This window comes from Arachis stenosperma, chromosome 1 (assembly GCF_014773155.1).
Source record: "Arachis stenosperma cultivar V10309 chromosome 1, arast.V10309.gnm1.PFL2, whole genome shotgun sequence".
In the NCBI taxonomy this organism is placed as follows: domain Eukaryota; kingdom Viridiplantae; phylum Streptophyta; class Magnoliopsida; order Fabales; family Fabaceae; genus Arachis; species Arachis stenosperma.
Window position 1 is genome coordinate 108,256,443 of NC_080377.1, and position 23,187 is coordinate 108,279,629.

At 39.5% G+C, this 23,187-nt stretch overlaps 1 non-coding gene across 1 annotated transcript; it reads right to left on the minus strand.

Moving 5' to 3' along the window:
• Nucleotides 1-21,348: 21,348 nt before the first annotated feature.
• Nucleotides 21,349-21,456, minus strand: LOC130950245 (small nucleolar RNA R71). Its single transcript, XR_009073546.1, has one exon. It is a non-coding gene; the product is annotated as a small nucleolar RNA R71 (small nucleolar RNA).
• Nucleotides 21,457-23,187: the final 1,731 nt, after the last annotated feature.

Here is a 23,187-nt window from a genome sequence, read left to right on the forward strand (position 1 = left end):
TGCACCGAGGATGGTGCAATCTTTAAGTATGGGGAGGTCGAGACCGACTTCCGTGGGTAACTACTCCTTTCACCAACACCAATTCTTAATCTTCTTTGTTAGTTAGTGTTGCATTTCATGATAGATTGCATGTTAGTTAGAGTTTGTGCATATTTTACCACTACTTGGTTGAAGTAATAATTTCTTTTCTAAGAAACTATTATAGGGTATTTCACAAATTTAAATTAAAAATTTTTAAACTTTCTTGAAGAATTTTATTTTGGAACATCATTTTAGAGCTCGAACATACAAACCCAGTAAAATTTTTGAGCCTATTTGATTGGTTGCATCTTATCAACCAATATATTTTGTCTTGGTGTGTGTTGTTCTCTTCAAAATTGTGATCTTTGTCTTGCTTGATTCTATATTTCCATTGTTTGATGTATGCATGCACTTATATGATTGAGACCCTTGTTTCACTAAGCTCACATAACCATATGGCCTTATCCTTTCATCATCCTTTGCATCTCAATGTTGAGCCTATTTTACCCCATTTATTCTCTATTTTAGCACATCACTAACTCTAAGTGGAAAACAATAAATATCCCTGATTTGAATCCTTAGTTAGCTTAGACTAGTGAGAGTGTACATGAATTAAGAGTGGGAAAATTAGGTTTGGAAACGTTTGGTTTGGGAATTGGGTATATTGTATATTTTTATGAAAATGTGAGAAAGATAGTTGAGCACATATTCTTGCATTCAATACCTTAATCATATGCATTGAGAAAAATAAGAAAAATAAAAAGAAAAAGAAATAATAAAAAAAGAAAAAAAGGAAAAAGAGAAAATAATAAAAAGGGGACAAAATGCCCCAAGGTAAATAATTAAATCAATGCATATGATTTATACTCAAGATATCAAGGTGCATGAATTTGTAGTAAACATATTTAATGGGTAGTTAGATTGTGCATTTTGATTACATGGATTGTCTTAGTTTAGGTGGGGTGTTTAGGTTAATCAAGGATTCAGATTTTAGTCCACTTAACCAAATACATTCCTACCTTGACCCTTACCACATTACAACCCATAAAAGACCTCTTGATATGTGTATTCGTGCATTAAATTTTTGTTGATTGGTAGAATAAGAGCAAGTCTTAGAAAGCAAGATTAGTAGAGAATTGAGAGAATCGAACCTTAAACACTTGAGCAATTAGAGTGTATATATTTCCGGTGAGGGTTCGATTCTCGATTCTTTGTTCCCGATTTTTACGAGCTTTCTTCTTGCAAGTCTACTTATACTTTATTTTGAGATTTGAATTAGTGGAATCCAGTTCATATTTGTTCTTGGCAGATTTATTTACTTTTAATTAAGTAGGTAGAAATATTCTGCATTTAGTTGCATTCATATAGATAGGTTGCATTTAATAAATTCTACCATTCCTCTTCAACATTATTATAGCTTCTCTTGAACTTAGCATGAAGACATGCTAATGTTTAAGTGTAGGAAGATTGATAAACCACTATTTTACGGTTTATTTTGTATTAAATTGAGTGTATTTTATCAACTATTCTTACACTTATTCATATAAATTGCATATTTTTAAGTTTCCTTTCTAATTTTGTGCTATGATTGAAAACATGCTTCTTTGGCCTTAAATTTGATAATTTTAATCCTCTCTTATTACCATTCCATGCCATGATATATTTTTTAAGTGTTTTTAGGGTTTATAGGGCAGGAATAGTTTAGAGGATGGAAAAGAAGCATGTAAAAGTGGAAGCAACACAAGAAATTAAAGATTTCAGAATCTGGTAGTGACGCGCACGCATGGACGACGCATACGCGTGACTGGTGCAGTAGATAAATGACGTGCATGCGTGGCTGACGCGTATGGGTGACAAAGCGTCACGTGCCTCAGTTACGAGAAAACACTGGGGACGATTTCTGGGCTACTTTTGACCCAGTTTCAAGCCCGAAAATGAGGACAAGAGGCTGCAGAGTGAAGCTGGAAGGAGAAATCATTCACAATCCATTCATTCACACATTAGGTTTAGATGTAGGTTTCTACAGAGAGAGGCTCTTTCCTCTCTCTAGGTTTTAGGATTTCTTTTAGTTTTATTTCTTCTCAAATTCAGATTTCCATCTTGCTTTAATTTAGTTTTCTTCTACTTTTATTTGTTCTAGTACTTTAGTTTACCTACTTCTCTTGTTGATTTCTTTATGTTTCCCATTTAGTTTATGAATTCTTCTTGTTTCCTTTAATCCATATAAATGCAGTTTATGTTTTCATGTTTATGATTGCTTTCTTTAATTTGTTGTTATTGTTTCCTCTTGCAAATGTTAGTCTTAGATTTTATTATTTGTTGTTACTTTTCTATGCTTTTTTTGTGCCTTCCAAGTGTTTGATAAAATGCTTGGTTGAAATTTAAAATAGATTTTCATGTTCTTAACTTGGATTGATTAATTAGAGACTCTTGAGTTATCAAAAGTCTTTTGTTGATTGGTGATTGAAAATTGTTGGTTGGCTTAGGCTTCACTAAATCTAGTCTTTGATTAGGACTTGTGAACTCAAGTTGATTGTATACACTTGACTTTCCTTCATTGTTTAGAGGTTAACTAAGTGAAGACAATTTACGTTTACCATCACAATTGATGATGATAATGAGGATAGGACTTCTAATTCTCTTTCCTTGCTAAGAGCTTTCTTAGTTATTAGTTTATTTTTCTCGCAATTTATATTTTCTTGTTTCTTATTTCAAAACCCCAAATAAAAGTACATCATAACGAATAATAAACACTTCCCTACAATTCCTTTGAGAGACGACCCGATATTTGAATACTTCGGTTTATTTTTATTGGGTTTGTACTTTTGACAAACAAATTAAACATTGACCGAGGATAATTTGTTGGTTTAGAACTATACTTGCAATGTGACATTTTTGTGAAATTCTTTACCAACAATTTTTCTCGCATCAAGCATGAGTCTGATCAATCGCATGTCTCTGAAACTGCTCGGAATGAAGAAGTTTGGAATGAAGCAATTTGGAATGAAGGAGCCCAACCTATGCATAATGAAGAAGCTTGGCTAGAAAATGAAGATGCCGAACCAGATAACTCTCCTGGTCCATTCACGGCCGAGGTGATGAATTTTATGCTGCCCATAAGGTTTACCCAACCAACCACCTTATCCCCATACGACGGGTTAGGTGACCTAAAGAAATATTTCAAAAAGTTCACCTCTATAATGATAGTAAACAGTGCATCCGAAAAAATTTTATGTCATTGTTTTCCATCTTATTTAGACAGTCTTACACTTGATTGGTTTTGTTCCTTGCCTGCAGATTCTATTTCTCGTTTTCGAGACCTGTCAAAGCTATTCGAGGAGCATTTTGCTAGATCAGCTATCTACCTGCATGATTCTGATTACTTAAACACAATCAAACAAGGCCAGCATGAAAGCCTAAGAGATTACATGACGCGCTTCATAGAGGTGGCTATGAGTATACCAGATCTCCACCCTGAAGTGAAATTACACGCCATCAAAAGCGGACTCCAACAAGGAAAATTCTAGGAAGCTATTGATGTGGCCAAACCTAAAAGTATGGCCGAGTACCGTGAAAAGGCGAAAGGGCAAATTGACATCGAAGAACTCTGACAAACTAAAAAACAGAAAGACCCCAGTACAGAGAAGACGATAAAGCATGGGATAACAAGAAAAATGTCAAACCAACTCCCCGTTATGAATCATATACTCAGTTTAATACCAAGCACAACGATATCATTAAGGAGATCATCAGTTCCAAATTAATCAAACCTCTACGAAAGGATGGCAATTATCCAGAATCAAGGGGTGCAGACAAATCGAAATATTGTACTTTCCATCAGAAGCACGAATACACCACCGACAAATGTGTCATCTCCAAGGACCTTTTAGAGCGATTAGCTCGGCAAGGCCATCTCGAAAAATACATCGGTGGGTATATACAACGACGTGCCCCTCCTTCCAATGACCAAAATTCGTCAACACAGCACAGACGAGATAAAAAGGGCCCGAGTTCAACTCATCTAGACCAACCAAGAGGTATCATTAACTGCATTTCTGGAGGTTTTGCAGGAGGAGGCACCACAAGCTCGGCAAGGAAACACTCTTACTTCCACCCATTTAGAAACATAATCTACAGCTAACAATACATATAAAAAAACCATGAGAGTTTGGAAATGGACCCATGAAGTTAATGCCCCAAACATCAAAAATTTCACAGAACAACATAGGTTGTTGGGGCATCTCATCCCTCTTGGATATATTCCCAAACCTCTGGCATGGGGAGAAAGATTCACAGAAAGTAGTGGCACCCTTAAATAGTGTGGGCCACCAGAATCCACAGTCCATAATTTTTCTAGCTGTCCTTTGAGGACCAAAATGTCCACCACTCTCAGAAGAGTGGCAAGCCTCTAAAATTGGCTGGAATTCTGATTGTGGCACACACCTTTTAATTATCTGGTCAGCACCACATCTCCATAAATATGGGTCATCCTATATGTAATATTTGGACTCGCTTTTAAGCTTGTCCTTTTGATGCTTAGTAAAATTAGGAGGGAAGGTACGACTGACCAAATAATTAGCTATAGGTGCTTAGTTAACTACTTCAGATATTGCGTGCAAGCTATCAAATGGAAAAGCATCATTGATAGGAGTGGAGTCATTCTTAATGTGCTCTAGGCGACTCAGGTGGTCCGCCACTAAATTCTGGGAACCACTCCTATCTTGGACTCTTTCTTAGCTAATAAATACTTTAGAGCTGCATGGTCTGAGTATATTACCACCTTAGTGCCAAATAAGTAGGCTCAAAATTTATCCAGAGCAAAAACAATAGCCAGAAGCTATTTTTCAGTGGCAGTATAATTAGACTGAGCAGTATATAAGGTCTTAGATGCATAGGCAATTATAAAAGGGTCCTTACTATCGTGCTGAGCCAGCGCCGCTCTGACTGTGTAATTGGAGGCGTCACACATTATCTCAATTGGTTGACTCCAGTCGGGCACTTTCACAATAGGGGCTTGGGTCAAGGCAGTCTTTAGCTTATCAAATGCCTCCCGGCAATCCGCATTCAGCTCGAACTCAACATCCTTCTGCAGCAGTCGGGATAAAGGTAGTGCTACTTTACTGAAGTCCTTGATAAATCGCATGTAGAAACCTGCGTGACCAAGAAACGAACGGCCTTCCCTTACAGAGGAGGGGTAAGGTAAACCAGAAATAACATCTACCTTTGCTGGGTCAACTGAAATACCAGTATTAGAAACAACATGTCCTAGAACAATACCTTGTTGTACAATAAAATGACATTTTTCAAAATTCAATACAAGGTTTGAACTAACACACCTGTCTAATACTCTAGCTAAACTATCCAAGCAAAGGCTAAACGAATCACCATACACACTAAAGTCATCCATGAAAACTTCCATACAGTTCTCAAGAAGATCTGAGAAAATGCTCGTTATGCATCTTTGGAACATAGCAGGTGCATTACATAAGCCAAAAGGCATCCTCTTATATGCGTACGTTCCGAAGGGACATGTAAAAGTAGTTTTCTCCTGATCTTCAGGAGCAATATGAATTTGAAAATAGCCAGTGTAATCATATAAAAAACAATAGTGTGATTTACCTGATAGGCAATCAAGCATCTGATCGATGAAAGGCAGTGGATAGTGATCCTTGCAGGTGGCCCGGTTGAGACGCATATAATCAATGCACACCCTCCAGGAGTTCTGCACTCTAGTTGCAATGAGTTTTCCATGCTCATTCTTTACTGTTGTTACTCCAGATTTCTTTGGTACTACTTGTACTAGGCTAACCCACTCACTATCCGAGATTGGATAGATGATGTTAGCTTCAAGCAGTCTGGTCACTTCCTTCTTGACAACCTCTAAAATAGTAGGGTTCAGCCGCCTTTGAGGTTGACGGACAGGCCTTGTTCCTTCTTCTAAAAATATACGGTTCTCACAGACCTGAGGGCTGATGCCTACTATATTCGCCAAGCTCCACCCAATAGCCTTCTTGTATCTCCACCCAATAACCTGAGGGCTGATGCACACTAAGCAACTGCTCCTCCTGTTGGGAAGTGAGTTCCCTTGCAAAGATAACTGGGAGCTTCTGATTATCCTCAAGGTAAGCATACTTGAGGTGGTGTGGAAGGGGCTTCAATTCCATTTTCTACTCCTGGTGAGGCACCTTATCATTTGGAGCTATTTTTGGGGGCAAGGTATCTTCAATAAGCTCAGAAGGTTTACCCACACTTGCACCTTACTCCATGTGTGTCTCTTCTACTTCTTCTTGGTGGACTTCAACCACAATCTCATCAATAATGTCACACTAGAAGATTGAGTGATCTTCCAGTGGGTGCTTCATAGCTTCATCTAGATTGAAGCTCACTGTTCTACCATCTATCTCAAAAGAGTAGGTTCCTGAAAAGGCATCCAATTTGAACCTTGAAATCTTCAAAAATGGCCTTCCAAGCAGGATGGATGATGGTCTTTCTGAGTCATTAGGGGATATCCCCAAACTGTAGAAGTCAATAGGGAATGTTAGCCCCTTAATGCTCATTAGCACGTTCTCAGCAATTCTAGCCACTGAGATAATGCTCTTATCTACCAAAACAAAACGTGCTGTCGACTTTTTTAAGGGAAGGAGCCTCAAAGCATCATATACATATAATGGCATAATACTCACACATGCAGTAAAAAAATTGTACACCCTAAATGGTAGAAGTAACCATGCATGGACCCGGATCCCCACATTTTCTGGTATGGCACCCATTAAGGCATAAATAGAGCTACCTAGAGGAATAGTTTCTAATTCATTTATTTTATCTTTATGTATGCACAAATCTTTTAGAAACTTAGCATATTTAGGTACTTGTTGAATGGCATAAAAAAGGGGAATAGTTACCTCAACCTTTTTAAATATTTCTACCATTTTGGGGTCTATTTCCATATGCTTTCTGGGCTTCCTAGCAAGGTGTGGAAATGGAAGAGGAATGGCGTATTCAGTATCTTCAGTGCCCTTTGGTGCTTCATTCCTTGGTTGACCCGCTTCTTCTTCAACCACTTCTTGTACTACATCCTCTTCCTCAACGTCCTCTACCTCAACAATGTCTTCAACTGGGATGTCTGCCTTTGAGCTTGGCTCTCCATGACTCCTCTCTTGCAGTATGGTTCTGGACCTCAAAGTAATGGCATGGATTCCTCCTTTGGGGTTTGGTAAGGGTTGAGAAGGAAGTGCACTGGAGCTTGCAGGTTGATTGTTGAGGGTGGAAGGCGGATCCAACCGAGAGATGAAAGCTTGTAGGGTGGAGTTATAACCGTTTATGGTGGAGTTAATTGAGTTCTGAAGGTCTTTTCTGGAAGAGAAAGGGGGTAAGTGGTTTGAGGGGCTTGTTGTTGGTTGTTTTGAGATCCCTGGGCTTGCCTTTGGTGAGGTGCTCGGTAAAGTTGGCTTTGGTTCTGTTGAGACCGGTTATGCTGATTTCTATTATTGTTCTACCTCTGATTTCCACCATTTTCTCTGTCTCCTTGGTTGTAGTTATCCCTCCATCCTTGGTTAGTGTTCCGAGGAGTACATAAAACTATAGGTTGATCTCGGACGAGATCTTCTGTGCTAGTCAGAACTGTTATGTCCGACTTGTCGGACTGGATGGTGGTGCTGATCCTTCATCCCCAGACGGTGGGGGGTACCTGCAAGGGACTCCGATGCTTAAGTTAGCAAGAGTATTAAGCAGGTATTGAGTAGAATCAGAGTATGAGTTATACCTGGGTGCTCCAGTGTATTTATAATGGTGTGGAGTGACCTTTTTAGATAAGATAAGTTAGTTATCTTATCTTATCTTATCTTATCTTTACGAAAACTGCCCTTATCTCTATAGGCTTGGGCTGCCTTTGGATTTGGGTCGTGCTCCTCTATTTGGGCCCTCTATTGGGCTTCCCTGGTAATTTGGCCGAGCTCTTTGAAAAGAGGTCGGGTAGTTCAACCTGAAGAGGCCGGTCGTCGCTTTGCTAAGCATCCCGGGTCGTACAGCTTGACCCAGGGTATGAACAGTGCCCCTGCTCGAGCTCGGTCTTTCTTTTGAAGTCGAGTTTTAATTTTAGGACTTCGATCCTTCTCTGGCGAAGCCGAACTCGAGCATTTTGTCGACTTCATCTTTGTAGAGTTCTCCTTAGAATGCGGAACGTTTCTTTTGCTTTTCTTTAAAAGTGCACGCTTTTACATTAGCGCTTTTAGCCTGGGGAACAGGCGAGGTTTTAATACCCTCATTAATTGTTTTTAATCGTACCGTTTCTCTTAGCCTTTCCATTTTGAATTTTGATTTTACAGAAAAATAGTTTCTCTTCTCCGTAACTTCCCTTTTCTTTCTCCCTTTCTGTTTTTGCCTGAAGTTTGCAATTTTCATTTTTCTTCTCGTGACGCTTGTTTCGGCAATTATTCTGTGCTTTCCTCTATTTGTGAGAGAGCGACTTCCTGACTCCATTTCCTTTCTTCAATTTGAGGCTTTCGGTTTTTCCAGGTTGGTTCTTCTTTCTGCTCTTTTACTTCTTTTGTTGTTTTGTATCCCATTTTGAGAAAGTTTTGATCTTTTACTTCTAGAAAGCTTGAATCTTTCTTTGCTTGCTTTGTGTCTGATTGTTTCTACAATGTGCGTCATTTTTTATAGTTGCTGCTCTTAGGGCTTTGGGTTTTTATTACTGCACCCGATTGCACTTTCTGATTTGAAATGAACTTGCTTGATTATGAGAAAGATTGCATTTTTTGACCATGTTCTACTTGGCATGCTTTTCCATTTGCTGATAGACTGTTGGGTGATGATGACGTTTTTAGGACTGTCTTGTACTTTGAAGCGTTGTGGTTAGAAGGAGGGTTTCTTCCGTTTGAGAGATGCTAGGATGTAGACTTGAAAATTTTTCCTGTCTCCTTATTTTTCTGCTGCCTCCAAAGGATGCCCCTGGATCTTTTGGCATAAGTTTCGGGGTTTCCTTTTGTTTGCTATGCCTAACTTTTCACTTATTTGCATGCTTTATGTTTGAGTTGTATCCATTTATGCCCGAGCTGCTCTTCGTTGGCTTGCTTGAGGTGTTTGATTAGTACTTCGAGTAGTTTTAGTAATCCATCTTTTCTTTGATTGTAGGACTAGTTGGCCATGTCTTCTTGTAAAAATATTATAGAGACGTCTTCTAAAGTTCCGGAGGGGATGTTCGACTGGTTGGAATCCCTTGTCTTAATATGTGTTTCTGTTGTGGATGCTGAGTTTTGTGTAGAGCTGAGAAAACATCATAGAGTTTGTGGTAGCGGTACCTAGGAGAGGGATTGTGAGCTTGTAGCGCCTGATTCTGACGAGAGGGTTTGCTTTCCGACTTCGGTCGAGGGGGAGCGTCCTTTCTTCTACGCCTATGAATATTTTTCAGCCAATTGAACATTACTTTCCCTTTTACTGCTTTTGAGTCCGACTTGTTGTGGTCGTGTAACGTTGCCCCATCCCAGTTTCACCCGAATTCCTGGGGTTTTATCAAGATCTTTCAGTTGCTTTGTCATGAATTAGGCGTCAAACCTACTCAGACTCTTTTTCTTTATCTCTTCGTTTCGGCCAAGCCTGGGGCTTCTTCCAAAAAGAAAGTTTCTTGGGTTTCTTTTAGATCTGCTCAGGGCCATAAAGTTTTTGCCATGTATGACGAGTCCTTTAAGGACTTTAAGAACTATTTCTTTAAGGTTCGAGCTGTTAAGGGGGCCCACCCCTTTTTTCTTGATGAAAATGATGAGCCTGCTTTTCCTCTAGAGTGGCAAAAGAATGTGACAGTGTCTCATTATACACGGGAGATGCTTGACGAGGTTGAGCAGGCTTTTGTGGTTGTTTTAGAGGACATATGGGGGGAACCCCCCCATCTTGATACCAAAAAGTTTCTAGGAGATCCGTCCCTGGTCCAAACTGTGTTGGGTACTGTCTGACTTGTTTTTATTCTTTGTTTCTTAGCTTTGCTTCATCTTATTTTGTGGTTGTAACCCTTTACTATGGTCAATTCTGTTTTTCAAAGATGTCAAAAAATAATGACTCCATGAAGTCCTTCAAAAAGGCAAGGAAGGCTGCTGCTGCTCAAAGCATATCGACCAAGGCGGCAAGAGAGGGGTCTTCTCAAGTTCAGGTGAAGCCGCTCGTGCCGAGTAAACCCGGGCCAAGGAGGGTGATCCCTACTCCCCGGGTTCGTCTGGCTGACCCTCCCCAAACTTCAGCTGCTGCTTCTGGTGCTCCTTGATGTGCTATAAACTTGATAGCTACGATTTTAGGAAATTGCACGATCGGCAAAAATTCCTTCCGGCAAGTGCACCGGTTATCGTCAAGTAAAAACTCACAATAGAGTGAGGTCGAATCCCACAAGGATTGGTTGAGTGAGCAATTCGGATTAGAAGTGTGTTCTAGTTGAGCGGGATCAAGATTTAGATGAGAATTGCAGAATGTAAACTTGGCGGGAAACGTAAATGGCAAGAAATTAAAAGTGCAGAATCTTAAATTGCATGAATTAAAGAGCGAGAAGCTAAATTGCTGAAATTAAAAGGGGATCAGGGTGATTGCATGAATTTAATTGCAGAATGTAAAGAGAAAGTGATAGATCAGAAATGGGGAATTCATTGGGTTTCAGGAGATATTGAGATCTCCGAATCAAAACATTTTCATCCCTTCCTCAACCAATGCATTCATTGAATTTTGCTTGGCAATCTTATATGATTGGATCCCAATCCCTTGGCTCACCAATTCTCTCTAAAAACAAACAAATTCCCAATCCCTTGGTTTAAATGTTCATAAGAAGAGATGATGCTCGATCACTGATTATACCACACAGTTTCATGAACCACAATTTGGTAGGATTACATGTCACAATATCCATCCAAACCCCAATCCAATTCATTGTGAGAAAGCTTCTCTAGCATGAATCCTCCATTCCTTTCCCAAGGTTCCGAAGGATTCCAATTATGGATAGTTTCTTTCCCAAGACAACTAACCAATGGAATTAGATCGAGAAGCTTTCTAACAAAATTCAAGAGAAAAGATTGAAGAAGAAGATAAAAACTATTATTGATTCATTGAATTACAATAGAGCTCCCTAACCCAATGAAAGGGGGTTTAGTGAGTCATAGCTCTGAATTCAATTACAAAAAGATGAAAAACTAGCAAAAATGATCAAAAGTTCCCCGATAAAAGGTTTCTAAAAGTTAAATTCTATCCTATTTATACACTTTCTAAATTGAGCTTCTGTTGTGTTTCTTGGGCTTTGAGGCCTTTTCCTGATTTCCTTTTGCCTTGGGTTTACGATCCATAATCCTGATGAGGCTGCTGATCCAATTCTGTAACATTCATTGAGCCAACTTAGTGATAATCAAGTACTGACACATGACTCAACAATTTGAAATTCCAGACTCATCAATTCTTCAGGCCCAATCCCATAAACCATGATATTCAATTGGGTTTCATACCAGAGTACGTTTAAGTTAATGTTTGTGCTCAAATGCTAACTTAAACTGCAATATCTTTGGTCCAGAAACCTTTTCAATTAGTGGCGTTTAAGTTGCAGTTTAAGCTTAAACTGCAACTTAAACGTTGGACACTCCTGGAGGTGATATGAGTCGAACACGTTTAAGCTTCAGTTTAAGGTTAAACTGAAGCTTAAACGTGGAAATGGAAGAAGGCAACCCTGGAGTGTGGAATTGTCGAACACGTTTAAGCTTCAGTTTAAGGTTAAACTGAAGCTTAAACGTGGAAATGGAGGGAAGCCATCCTGGAGGGTAAAGGTCGAACACGTTTAAGCTCCAGTTAAGCTTAAACTGGAGCTTAAACGTGGAAATGCAAAACGCAACCCTGGAGGAGAATGGTCGAACACGTTTAAGCTTCAGTTTAAGGTTAAACTGAAGCTTAAACGTGGAAATGGAGGGAAGCCATCCTGGAGGGTAAAGGTCGAACACGTTTAAGCTCCAGTTAAGCTTTAACTGGAGCTTAAACGTGGAAATGCAAAACGCAACCCTGGAGGAGAATGGTCGAACACGTTTAAGCTCCAGTTTAAGGTTAAACTGGAGCTTAAACGTGGAAATGGCTCCCTGGTGCTTTCAATTCTGGCGTTTAACTTCCAGTTTAAGGTTAAACTGGAGGTTAAACGCCACTTTCAGCCTTTCCTCAGCTTTCATGATTTTGGCGTTTAAGCTCCAGTTTAAGCTTAAACTGGAGCTTAAACTCCACATGTGATATTCAAGCTTCCTTTATTGATTTTGTTGCTTCCTTGCCTAGCCTCTTCTTCCCTGAAATCATCCAAACAACTGAATCAAAGTCTTGCAAAATTTCATGAGAAATCTTTCATTCATAGCATTCAAGTAATATAACTAAAAACTCATGAAATTTGCATCAAAATCATACTGTTTGGATGGTTTATTGCTTTGTTATTCATTTAACCATTCTTGGTTACTTTAAGCTCAAGAAAATGCATAAAACAACTAAAACTAACAGAAAAATGCTAGTGAAACTAGCCTAAGATGCCTTGGCATCACAACACCAAACTTAATACTTGCTTGTCCCTAAGCAAGTCCTGAGTTATTTGAGAAGAAAGTATGAAACAGAAGGCAATTACATTGGCTATATTAGCAAGCATTTGAAGTTCATCAGAAGGGTTTTATGCAGAAAGTTGCAGCATCACTTTTTCATTTTGATCAGGTAAGATTATCACTTTTTCATTGCATCCATCAAACACTGCTATGGCCTCTTGTTATTCTTATGTCCTTGGCACTTTTCCCTTCTTTGTTTTTCTTTTTCTTAGAGCTCCTTTGCTCCTTGTTTGCTCAGTGTCATGTGTTGCACAAGCCTTTGGCATTTTCTTTTTCTTATCAGTGCACTACACATATCCACTACAGGCATTTTAGTTCACATTTCTTCTTGAGACATTGGTGCCCAGCACCTCTTTGTGTGACTAAATGTTTTGTATTTAGGTTGCTCTTGATAATGGACTTTTGGCTGATAATCCCGGGTTAGTTAACCCAAGTTACCAAGTGTTGAAACACTCCTCAGAACCTATTCATCCAAGCATATCCTTAATACATAAACACCACAGGCATTTGTCTCAGAAGTTCAAACCATTGGTGCCTAGCTTATTTTCTCAATTTTTTTGCTTTTTGGTTGCCCTTTTTCAGTGGCTTTTTCTTCTTCTTTTTCTTTCTTTTTCATGGCCAAAGACATTTATTCAACAAGATCCATAGACAGTATTCAAACTTCTACACAAAAATGATAATTCTACACTCAATTTCCAGTGATCTGACTAAACAATCAAGCATGCATACCACCACTTAATTCTACTTGATTTGTCACTAATTGAGCCAAGTTACCTTTGTTCAAACTTTTCTTTTATTTTTGGAAACAGAACAAGCATGGCAAGCATTTGTTTAAGAAGGTGAAGTTATATCCAAACATCTAGGCATTCACTTTATTCAAAGCAGTAAACAGACAAACATACTAGAAATTTCACATAAAACTTAAATGACTTAAAATGAAGGAAAGCTCATAAAGACAATTCACAAACTATTACTTGATTATTAAGGAACAAGACCACCTCTCATTTGTTGCTTGGTTCTTCTTGATTCTTGGGGTCCTGTTCTTCTTGCTTCTTGTCTCTCTTTGACCACTTGTACTTCCTTTGTCTTTTCTTATGAGCTTTGTCCAGAATCCAGCTTTTTTCATTGTTTCTTCCACTCTTCCTTCAAGGATCACTACATTTTTCATTTCTCCTTCTTTCCTCCCCTTGAAATACTAATCAAAAGTTGGGAATGCTGGGTCCATCTTGTGTAGATGTTCCCCTATGTAGTTAAGCTTGATTTGAGAACTGATGTTGTAATCAGCTTGAACTGCATATCTTGCATTCTGCAAAGTGGTGGCTTCCTTGATTGCCAAGATATTGTCATCTTGGTGTTGGCATATGTGGCTGAGGGATTCCTGTAATTGTAAATTCTGTTCCCTTTGCAGATCTAGGAATCTTGATTCAAAGTTCCTTTGCATGTCCATCATTTTTAGGTGAAAGTCCTCTTGCCTCTCTTGAGACCTCATGTATTGTTGAGATATTCCTTCTATGATTTCCTGCATTCTGCTCATATCCATGGGGTCTCTGGGAACTTGTTGCCTTCTTTCTGGATTTCCTTGCTCTTCTTGCTCTTCTTGCTCTGCTTCTTGCTCTGCTTCTTCTTGTTGCCCTTCTTCATTTCTTCTTTTTGTATGTCTTGGAGCAATTGGGCCAAGAGTCATTCTGTGAGCAGTCATGGCCATTCCAGGATGTAGCCAATTAGGTCTTGCATCTTCAAGTGGTACTTGGGCCTCGATGCATAGTCTGATGATGGTGCTAGGGAAGTGGAGCCAGGAGTCAGCTTCACTTTTCTCACTAAACTCTTGTATCTGTTCAGCAATGAGTTTATGAACTTTGATCTCTCCTCCCACCATAATGCAATGTAGCAAGACGGCTCTTTTAGGGGTTATTTCTGAAGAGTTTGCAGTGGGTAGGATGGATCTCCTAACTATTGCATACCACCCTTTAGCTTCAGGTGTTAGGTCTCCCCTTCTCAAGATTCTTGGAGCCCCTTTTGTTTTTCTCACCCATTCAGCTCTGATGGCACAAAGGTCTTCAGCAATAGTCTGATAGTCAGGTTCTCCTATCATCCTATCCTCATAACTTGCTTGGCTGAAACGTATGTTTTTCAGGCCAAGAGTTTTCATGATTGCCTTGGGGCTGAAGTCAACTTCCACCCCTCTCACATAGCTTTTGTATGTAGGTTCCTCGGTTGGATCCTCCCTCACTGCATTTGCATAAAACTCCTTCACCAGGTTGATGTTGATTTTAGTGATTGGCTTAGTCAGAAGCTCCCACTTCCTCTTTTTGATCTTCTCCCAAACACTTGGGAACTCCTCCTTTCCAAGGTCAAAGGGAATCTCAGCTAGTATCTTTTTAGGTCTCATCCATTCGGCCTGAATCTCATGGAAAACTGGTTTGTATTTCCATGCATCAAATTCCCTTTCCTCCTCCATTGGCTGCTTGTCTTTTCTTCTTTTGTGGCTAGATGAAGCTGCCATTGGTTCTTTAGTTTTGGCAAGTGATAAGCTAAGGTTGACAAGGTGAAGTACGAAAATATTGTTAGAAGTGTGGTGAGGTTGTTTTCGGCAAGAGGTAGTTATGCTATGATGAAAGAATATGTGCAAGAAGGAGATTTGGTGGTGTGGAACTTGTTCCCCAAGTGGTTCTTTATGGTGCATGCAAGTGAAAACTGGACGGCTAGGGTGATTTGTGAAGGATGGCTTGATGGTAAATGTATGAATTAGGGAGAAAGACGAATTGCTTTTCACTTTCTTGGAAGTATTCTAGGTGCATTAAATTGTACATGTAGCTATCTTTTCATGCAGAACTTCCTTTTCCCATGTGTTAGTTTCAAAGGCTTGTGAACTCCCTTTTTGACCAAGCACCGTACCTCCCCCTTTGTCTTTTCCATCCATTCTTATCCTTCCTTTTGTACCTGCACAAACAAACAACTTTGCTTGTCATTTTTTTTCGGTCCATGTGAATAATGAATAGTACTTGCACATGTTTTTCCTTCTTTTTGAATTGTAAATCAATGCTTGACTTCATGAGCTTATAGCCGTGACTCTTGTATGTATGCACACTTATTACTGGACACCAAACTTAGTGTTTGGTAATGTCTCCTGATGACATGAAATCCATGTTGGTTGCCCTTAATGAGTGTGCATAATTCTAATAAATCATAGTCACTTTGGCTCTTTGATCCTAAACAATTTTACTACCTAAAGTAATTGAAATCAAAGTATTAAAACATGCAAATGGTATACTTGTCATGAATTTCTAAATCCAGAGGAACTTCTTGCTTTTCATTAACTGTGTTCAACGAGGAACACCAAACTTAATGTTTGGTTGTGCACTTTGAATGAAAGATTGAATACAATTTGAATAAGATTTGGGGTGCCTGCAGGCACACCAAACTTAGAGACCAATTGTATTTTACATGCAATGTTTAGTGCACCTTATCAACAGTTGTCCTGAGGATTCAAGTTCATGCAGAAGAAACCATGCTTTATTAGATGCAAAGCAGAACAATAAAGAGTAAGGATACTAAAACATGGGTTGCCTCCCATGAAGCGCTTCTTTAACGTCACTAGCTTGACGGTTGTCCCTTGTTAGGGTGGATTGTATTGCTTGATGTCCTCTCCTCTCACTATGAAAACGTCCCCATTTGATTCCTTCATGATTTCCAAATGTTCCATAGAAAGAACTTTCCTGATTGTGAACACTTGAGGGAGCTGGGAAGGAATGATTTTGAGACCAGGTGGGATTGGCAGATAATGACTTGATATCACTTTATCTCCCGGAGAGAAACCTTCAGTGGGCATTTTCTTGTTTCTCCACCCTCTTGGCAATTTCTTTACAATTCTTCCCTCTCTCTTGAGGATTTCTTCATTGACCTTTATGCCAGGAGGATCTTTCTGATCTGTTTCTATTGATGCTTGTGGCTTTAACTCTTGCAATTATTGTTTGCCTTCCAAGGACTGTTTCAGAGTTTCAGCTGCTGGATTGCCTTCCTCCAAACACAGATGGCTACTATCATCCTTAGGCTTTTCAGGTTCTGGTTCAGGCTCAGATGCAGGTTTGAAAACATGAAAAATGAGCTGTTCATCATGTATTCTCAAAATTAGCTCTCCTTGTTCTACATCTATGAGCGCTCTAGCAGTGGCTAGAAATGGCCTTCCCAGAATGATAGGGTGTAGGTAGCTTTCCTCGATGTCAAAAATGACAAAGTCTGTGGGGAAGAAATAATTTCCCACTTTCACCAGCACATTCTCAACTACCCCTTCAGCTTGCTTCTGAGTTTTGTCAGCCAGTTGTATGATTACATCAGTGGATCTCACCTCATTTAGTTGTAGCCTCTTCATAAGAGTCAGAGGCATCACATTTATGCTAGCTCCTAGATCACAGAATCCTCTGTCAATCTTTGTTTCCCCTATGATGCAGGGGATATGAAAACTTCCTGGGTCTGTTTTCTTAGAGACTATGTCCTTCTTGATGAGGGAACTGCATTCTTTGTTCATTATTACAGTTTGTCCTCCCTTCAAAACTCTTTTCTTGCTCAGCAATTCCTTCAAATACTTGATATGTGTAGGCATCTGCTGGAGAATCTCAAGAAAGGGAATATTGATATGGAGAGACTTAAATGTCTCTAAAAACCTTGAATATGTTTTCCCTTTTTCACCTCCTCCTAACCTCTGAGGAAATGGTGCTTTTGGTTGGTATGTTTCCAGCATGCCTTTATTTTGCAGTTCCTTGGCTTGCTCAGTTTCACTTTCCTGCTTAGCTTCTTCCACACCTTCCTTCAAGATTTCTGGCTCCTGTTCTGAGGGTCTGATTCCTTCTTCTTCTGAGACTTCCTTCAATATGGTGATGGCTGATGAGCGGATAATTTGTATGCTTTTTGGCATTGTTTTTAGTATATTTTTAGTATGATCTAGTTAGTTTTTAGTATATTTTTATTAGTTTTTAGTTAAACTTCACTTTTCTGGACTTTACTATGAGTTTGTGTGTTTTTCTGTGATTTCAGGTATTTTCTGGCTGAAATTGAGGGACCTGAGCAAAAATCTGATCCAGAGACTCAAAAGGACTGCAGATGCTGTTGGATTCTGACCTCCCTGCACTCGAAGTGGATTTTCTGGAGCTACAGAAGCCCAATTGGCGCGCTCTCAACGGCGTTGGAAAGTAGACATCCTGGGCTTTCCAGCAATATATAATAGTCCATACTTTGCCCAAGATTTGATGGCTCAAACCGGCGTTCAAAGTCACCTCAAGAAATTCCAGCGTTAAACGCCAGAACTGGCACCTAATTGGGAGTTAAACGCCCAAACTGGCACTAAAGCTGGCGTTTAACTCCAAGGAGAGTCTCTACACGAAAAAAGCTTCATTGCTCAGCCCAAGCACACACCAAGTGGGCCCGGAAGTGGATTTTTATGTCATTTACTCATCTATGTACTAGTTTTCTATAAGTAGGACCTTTTACTATTGTATTAAGGGAGACTTTTGGTAGCTATCTTTGTTTTATGCTATCTTAGACCTTTGGGAGGCTGGCCATTCGGCCATGCCTAGACCTTGTTCTTATGTATTTTCAACGGTGGAGTTTCTACACACCATAGATTAAGGTGTGGAGCTCTGCTGTACCTCGAGTATTAATGCAATTACTATTGTTCTTCCATTCAATTCCGCTTGTTCTTTATCCAAGATATCACTTGTTCTTCAACATGATGAAGGTGATGATTGACGCCCATCACCATTCTCACTCATGAACAAGGTGACTGACAACCACTCTTGTTCTACAAGCATATGAGGCTTAGTGAATATCTCTTGGATTCTTTAATCGGAATCTTCGTGGTATAGGCAGGACCTGATGGCGGCATTCAAGAGAATCCGGAAGGTCTAAACCTTGTCTGTGGTATTCTGAGTAGGATTCAATGACTGAATGACTGTGACGTGCTTCAAACTCCTAGCAGGCTAGGGCGTTGGTGACAGACGCAAAAGTATCAATGGATATTATTCCGGCCTGACCGAGAACCGACAGCTGAATTCCGCTATGCCGTGACAGGACATATGCAATCGCTTTCACTGAGAGGATGGGAGGTAGCTGCTGACAACAGTGAAACCCTACACGAGCTTGCCATGGAAAGGAGTAAGAAGGATTGGATGAAGGCAGTAGGAAAGCAGAGAGACGGAAGGGAAGGCATCTTCATACACTTGTCTGAAGCTCTTACACCAATGATATACATAAGTATCTCTATCTTTATCTTTATGTTATTTTCGTTCATCATCATATACATTTGAGTTTGCCTGACTAAGATTTACAAGATGACCATAGCTTGCTTCAATGCTAACAATCTCCGTGGGATCGACCCTTACTCACGTAAGGTATTACTTGGACGACCCAGTGCACTTGCTGGTTAGTTGTGCGAAGTTGTGTAATGCCATGGTATTGAGCTACCAAGTTTTTGGAGCCATTACCGGGGATTATGAGAGTTGTGAAAAAGTATTGTTCACAATTTCGCGCACCAAGTTTTTGGCGCTGTTGCCGGGGATTGTTCAAGTTTTGAGCAAGCTTTTGGTAACAATGCCTGGGATTGTTCTAGTTTGGACAACTGACGGTTCATCTTGTTGCTTAGATTAGGTATTTATTTTTTTTCGAAATTCTTGAAGATGAATTCTAGAGTTTCATGATGATTTGTTGAAATCTGGCTGGCTGAGAAGCCATGTCTAATCTGATTGGACCGAGGTTTCAACTTATCACCACAAGAGCTTGTTGATTTTCATCAATTTTGCTTTTGGAGCAGTGATCCGCTAAGGCTTGGCTGACCTTTGGTCATGTCTAGTGTTTTGGACCGAAGCTTTCTTTGAAAGCTTGGCTGGCTGTGAAGCCATGTCTAATTCCTGGACCGGAGTCTTAGACTAGCATTGCACTGATTCCTGGAATTCTCATTAAGAATTTTGATACCTTTTTCCACTTAATTTTCGAAAAACACAAAAAAATTACAAAATCATAAAAACCAAAAAAATATTTGCTGTTTCTTGCTTAAGTCTAGTGTCTCATCTTAAGTTTGGTGTCAATTACATGCATTCATTCATGTGTCTTAAGGATCTTCAAGTAATTCTTGATGATTTCTTGCTCTGATCTTTGAATTCTTTTGGCTTGAGTATTTATGTGTCTCATATAGTGTCAGTAGTACACAAACTGCTAAGTTTGGTGTCTTGCATGCATTGTTATTTGATTCTTGTTGCATTTTGATTATTAAAAATCCAAAAATATTTTTAATTTGTGTCTTTTCAAGTCAATAATACAAAGAATTGAAGATTCAGAACATACTGCAGAGGAATTATACAGAAAAAGCTGAGCATTCAAAAATGCCCAGTGAAGAAGGCAGACTGGCGTTTAAACGCCAGCCAGGGTACCTGGTTGGGCGTTTAACGCCCAAAAAGGTAGCATTTTGGGCGTTAAACGCCAGAATGTATACCATTCTGGGCGTTTAACGCCAGGATGGTGCTAGGGGGAAGATTTTGTTTTCAAAATCAATTTTTTTCAAGTTTTCAAAGTTTTTCAAAATCAAATCTTTTTCAAATCATATCTTTTCAATCAAATGTTTTCAAAATCAATTTCTTTCCTTTTTCAAAGATACTTCCTAACAATTAATGATTTGATTGAACATCTCAAATTTGTTACCTTTTCTGTTGAGAAAGGTTTAATGTTTGAATCATATCTTTTCTTGTTAGGCAAGTCACTAATTTTCAAAATCAAATCTTTTAAAATAATTTTCAAAACATATCTTTTAAAATTGTTTTCAAACCATATCTTCTCAATCACATCTTTTTAAAACCATAACTTTTCAATCAAATCTTTTTAACCTCATCTTTTTTTAAATAGTTTTCAATCAAATCTTTCTAATTTATAATTTCAAAATCTTTTTCGAAAATCACTTTAATTCTTTTCCACTTTCAATTTTCGAAAATTATTAACATCTTTTTAATTGAATTTTCGAAAATTCTCTTCCCTCCTTCTCACATCCTTCTATTTATGGAGTACCACTCCTTCTTAATGCACAATTCGAACCTTATCCAATTAAAGTTCGAATTCTTCTTCTCCTTCTTCTTACTATTTCTCTTTTCCTCTGACACTTCAAGGAATCTCTATACTGTGACATAGAGGATTCCACATTTTCTTTTTCTCTCCTCTTTCATATGAGCAGGAGCAGAGACAAAGGCATTCTTGTTGAAGCTGACCCTGAACCCGAGAGAACCTTGAAGAGAAAGCTAAGAGAAGCCAAGGCACAACTCTCTTTAGAGGACCTGACCGAATTCTTCAAGGAAGAAGAACACATGGCAGCCAAAACAACAACAATGCCAACAATGCAAGGAAGGTGCTGGGTGACTTCACTGCACCTACTCCTGATTTCTATGGGAGAAGCATCTCTATCCCTGCCATTGGAGCAAACAACTTTGAGCTTAAGCCTCAATTAGTTTCTCTAATGCAACAGAATTGCAAGTTCCATGGACTTCCAATGGAAGATCCTCATCAGTTTTTAGCTGAATTCTTGCAAATCTGTGACACAGTCAAGACTAATGGGGTTAACCCTGAGGTCTACAGACTGATGCTATTCCCTTTTGCTGTAAGAGACAGAGCTAGAATATGGTTGGATTCTCAACCTAAAGAAAGCCTGGACTCTTGAGAAAAGCTAGTCAATGCCTTCTTGGCAAAGTTCTTTCCACCACAAAGATGGAGTAAGCTTAGAGTGGAAGTCCAAACCTTCAGACAGAAGGATGGAGAATCCCTCTATGAAGCTTGGGAAAGATACAAATAATTAATCAGAAGATGTCCCTCAGACATGCTTTCTGAATGGAGCATCATAGGTATTTTCTATGATGGTCTCTCTGAACTATCTAAGATGTCCTTGGATAGCTCTGCTGGAGGATCTCTTCACCTGAAGAAGACGCCTGCAGAAGCTCAAGAATTGATTGAAATGGTTGCAAATAACCAATTCATGTACACTTCTGAAAGGAATCCTGTGAACAATGGGACTAGTCAGAAGAAAGGAGTTCTTGAGATTGACACTCTGAATGCCATATTGGCTCAGAATAAGATATTGACTCAACAAGTCAATTTGATTTCTCAAAGTCTGTCTGGAATGCAAAATGCACCAAACAGTACTAAGGATGCTTCATCTGAGGAAGAAGCTTATGATCCTGAGAACCCTTCAATGGAAGAGGTGAATTACCTAGGAGAACCCTATGGAAACACCTATAATTCTTCATGGAGAAATCACCCAAATTTCTCATGGAAGAATCAAGAGAGACCTCAACAAGGTTTCAATAACAATAATGGTGGAAGAAACAGGTATAGCAATAGCAAGCCTTTTCCATCATCTTCTCAGCAACAGACAGAGAGTTCTAAGCAGAGTACTTCTGACTTAGCCACAATGGTCTCTGATCTAATAAAGACCACTCAAAGTTTCATGAATGAAACAAGGTCCTCCATCAGAAATTTGGAAGGACAAGTGGGACAGCTGAGCAAGAAAATTACTGAACTCCCTCCTAGTACTCTTCCAAGTAATACAGAAGAAAATCCAAAAGGAGAGTGCAAAGCCATAAACATGGCCGACTATGGAGAGGAAAGAGAGGAGGAGGACGCCACTGAGGAAGACCTCAGTGGGCGTGTACCAATCTCCTCTGAGTTCCTCAATGAGGAACCATGGGAATCTGAGGCTCAAATTGAGACCATAGAGATTCCATTGGACTTACTTCTGCCTTTCATGAGCTCTGATGAGTATTCTTCCTCTGAAGAGGATGAGTATGTCACTGAAGAGCAAGTTGCTAAATACCTTGGAGCAATCATGAAGCTAAATGACAAGTTATTTGGAAATGAGACTTGGGAGGAAGAACCACCTTTGCTCACCAAAGAACTGGATGACTTGTCTAAGCAGAAACTGCCTCTAAAGAGGCAAGATCCTGGGAAGTTTTCTATACCTTGTACCATAGGCACCATGACCTTCAAGAAGGCCTGTGTGACTTAGGGTCAAGTGTAAACCTCATGCCCCTCTCTGTAATGGAGAAATTAGGGATCTTTGAGGTGCAAGCTGCAAGAATCTCATTAGAGATGGCAGACAATTCAAGAAAACAAGCTCATGGACTTGTAGAGAATGTTTTGGTGAAGATTGAAGACCATTACATCCCTACTGATTTCATAGTCCTAGAGACTGGGAAGTGCATGGATGAATCCATCATCCTTGGCAGACCCTTCCTAGCCACAGCAAAGGCTGTGATTGATGTTGATAGAGGAGAGTTGATCATTCAAGTGAATGAAGAATCCTTGGTGTTTAAGGCCCAAGGACATCCCTCTATCATCATGGAGAGGAAGCATGAAGAGCTTCTCTCAAAACAGAGCCAAGCAGAGCCCCACAGTCAAACTCTAAGTTTGGTGTTGGGAGGCCACAACCAAACTCTAAGTTTGGTGTTGAACCCCCACATTCAAACTCTAAGTTTGGTGTTGGGAGGTTCCAACACGGTTCTGAGTATTTCTGAGGCTCCATGAGAGTCCTCTGTCAAGCTAATGACATTAAAGAAGC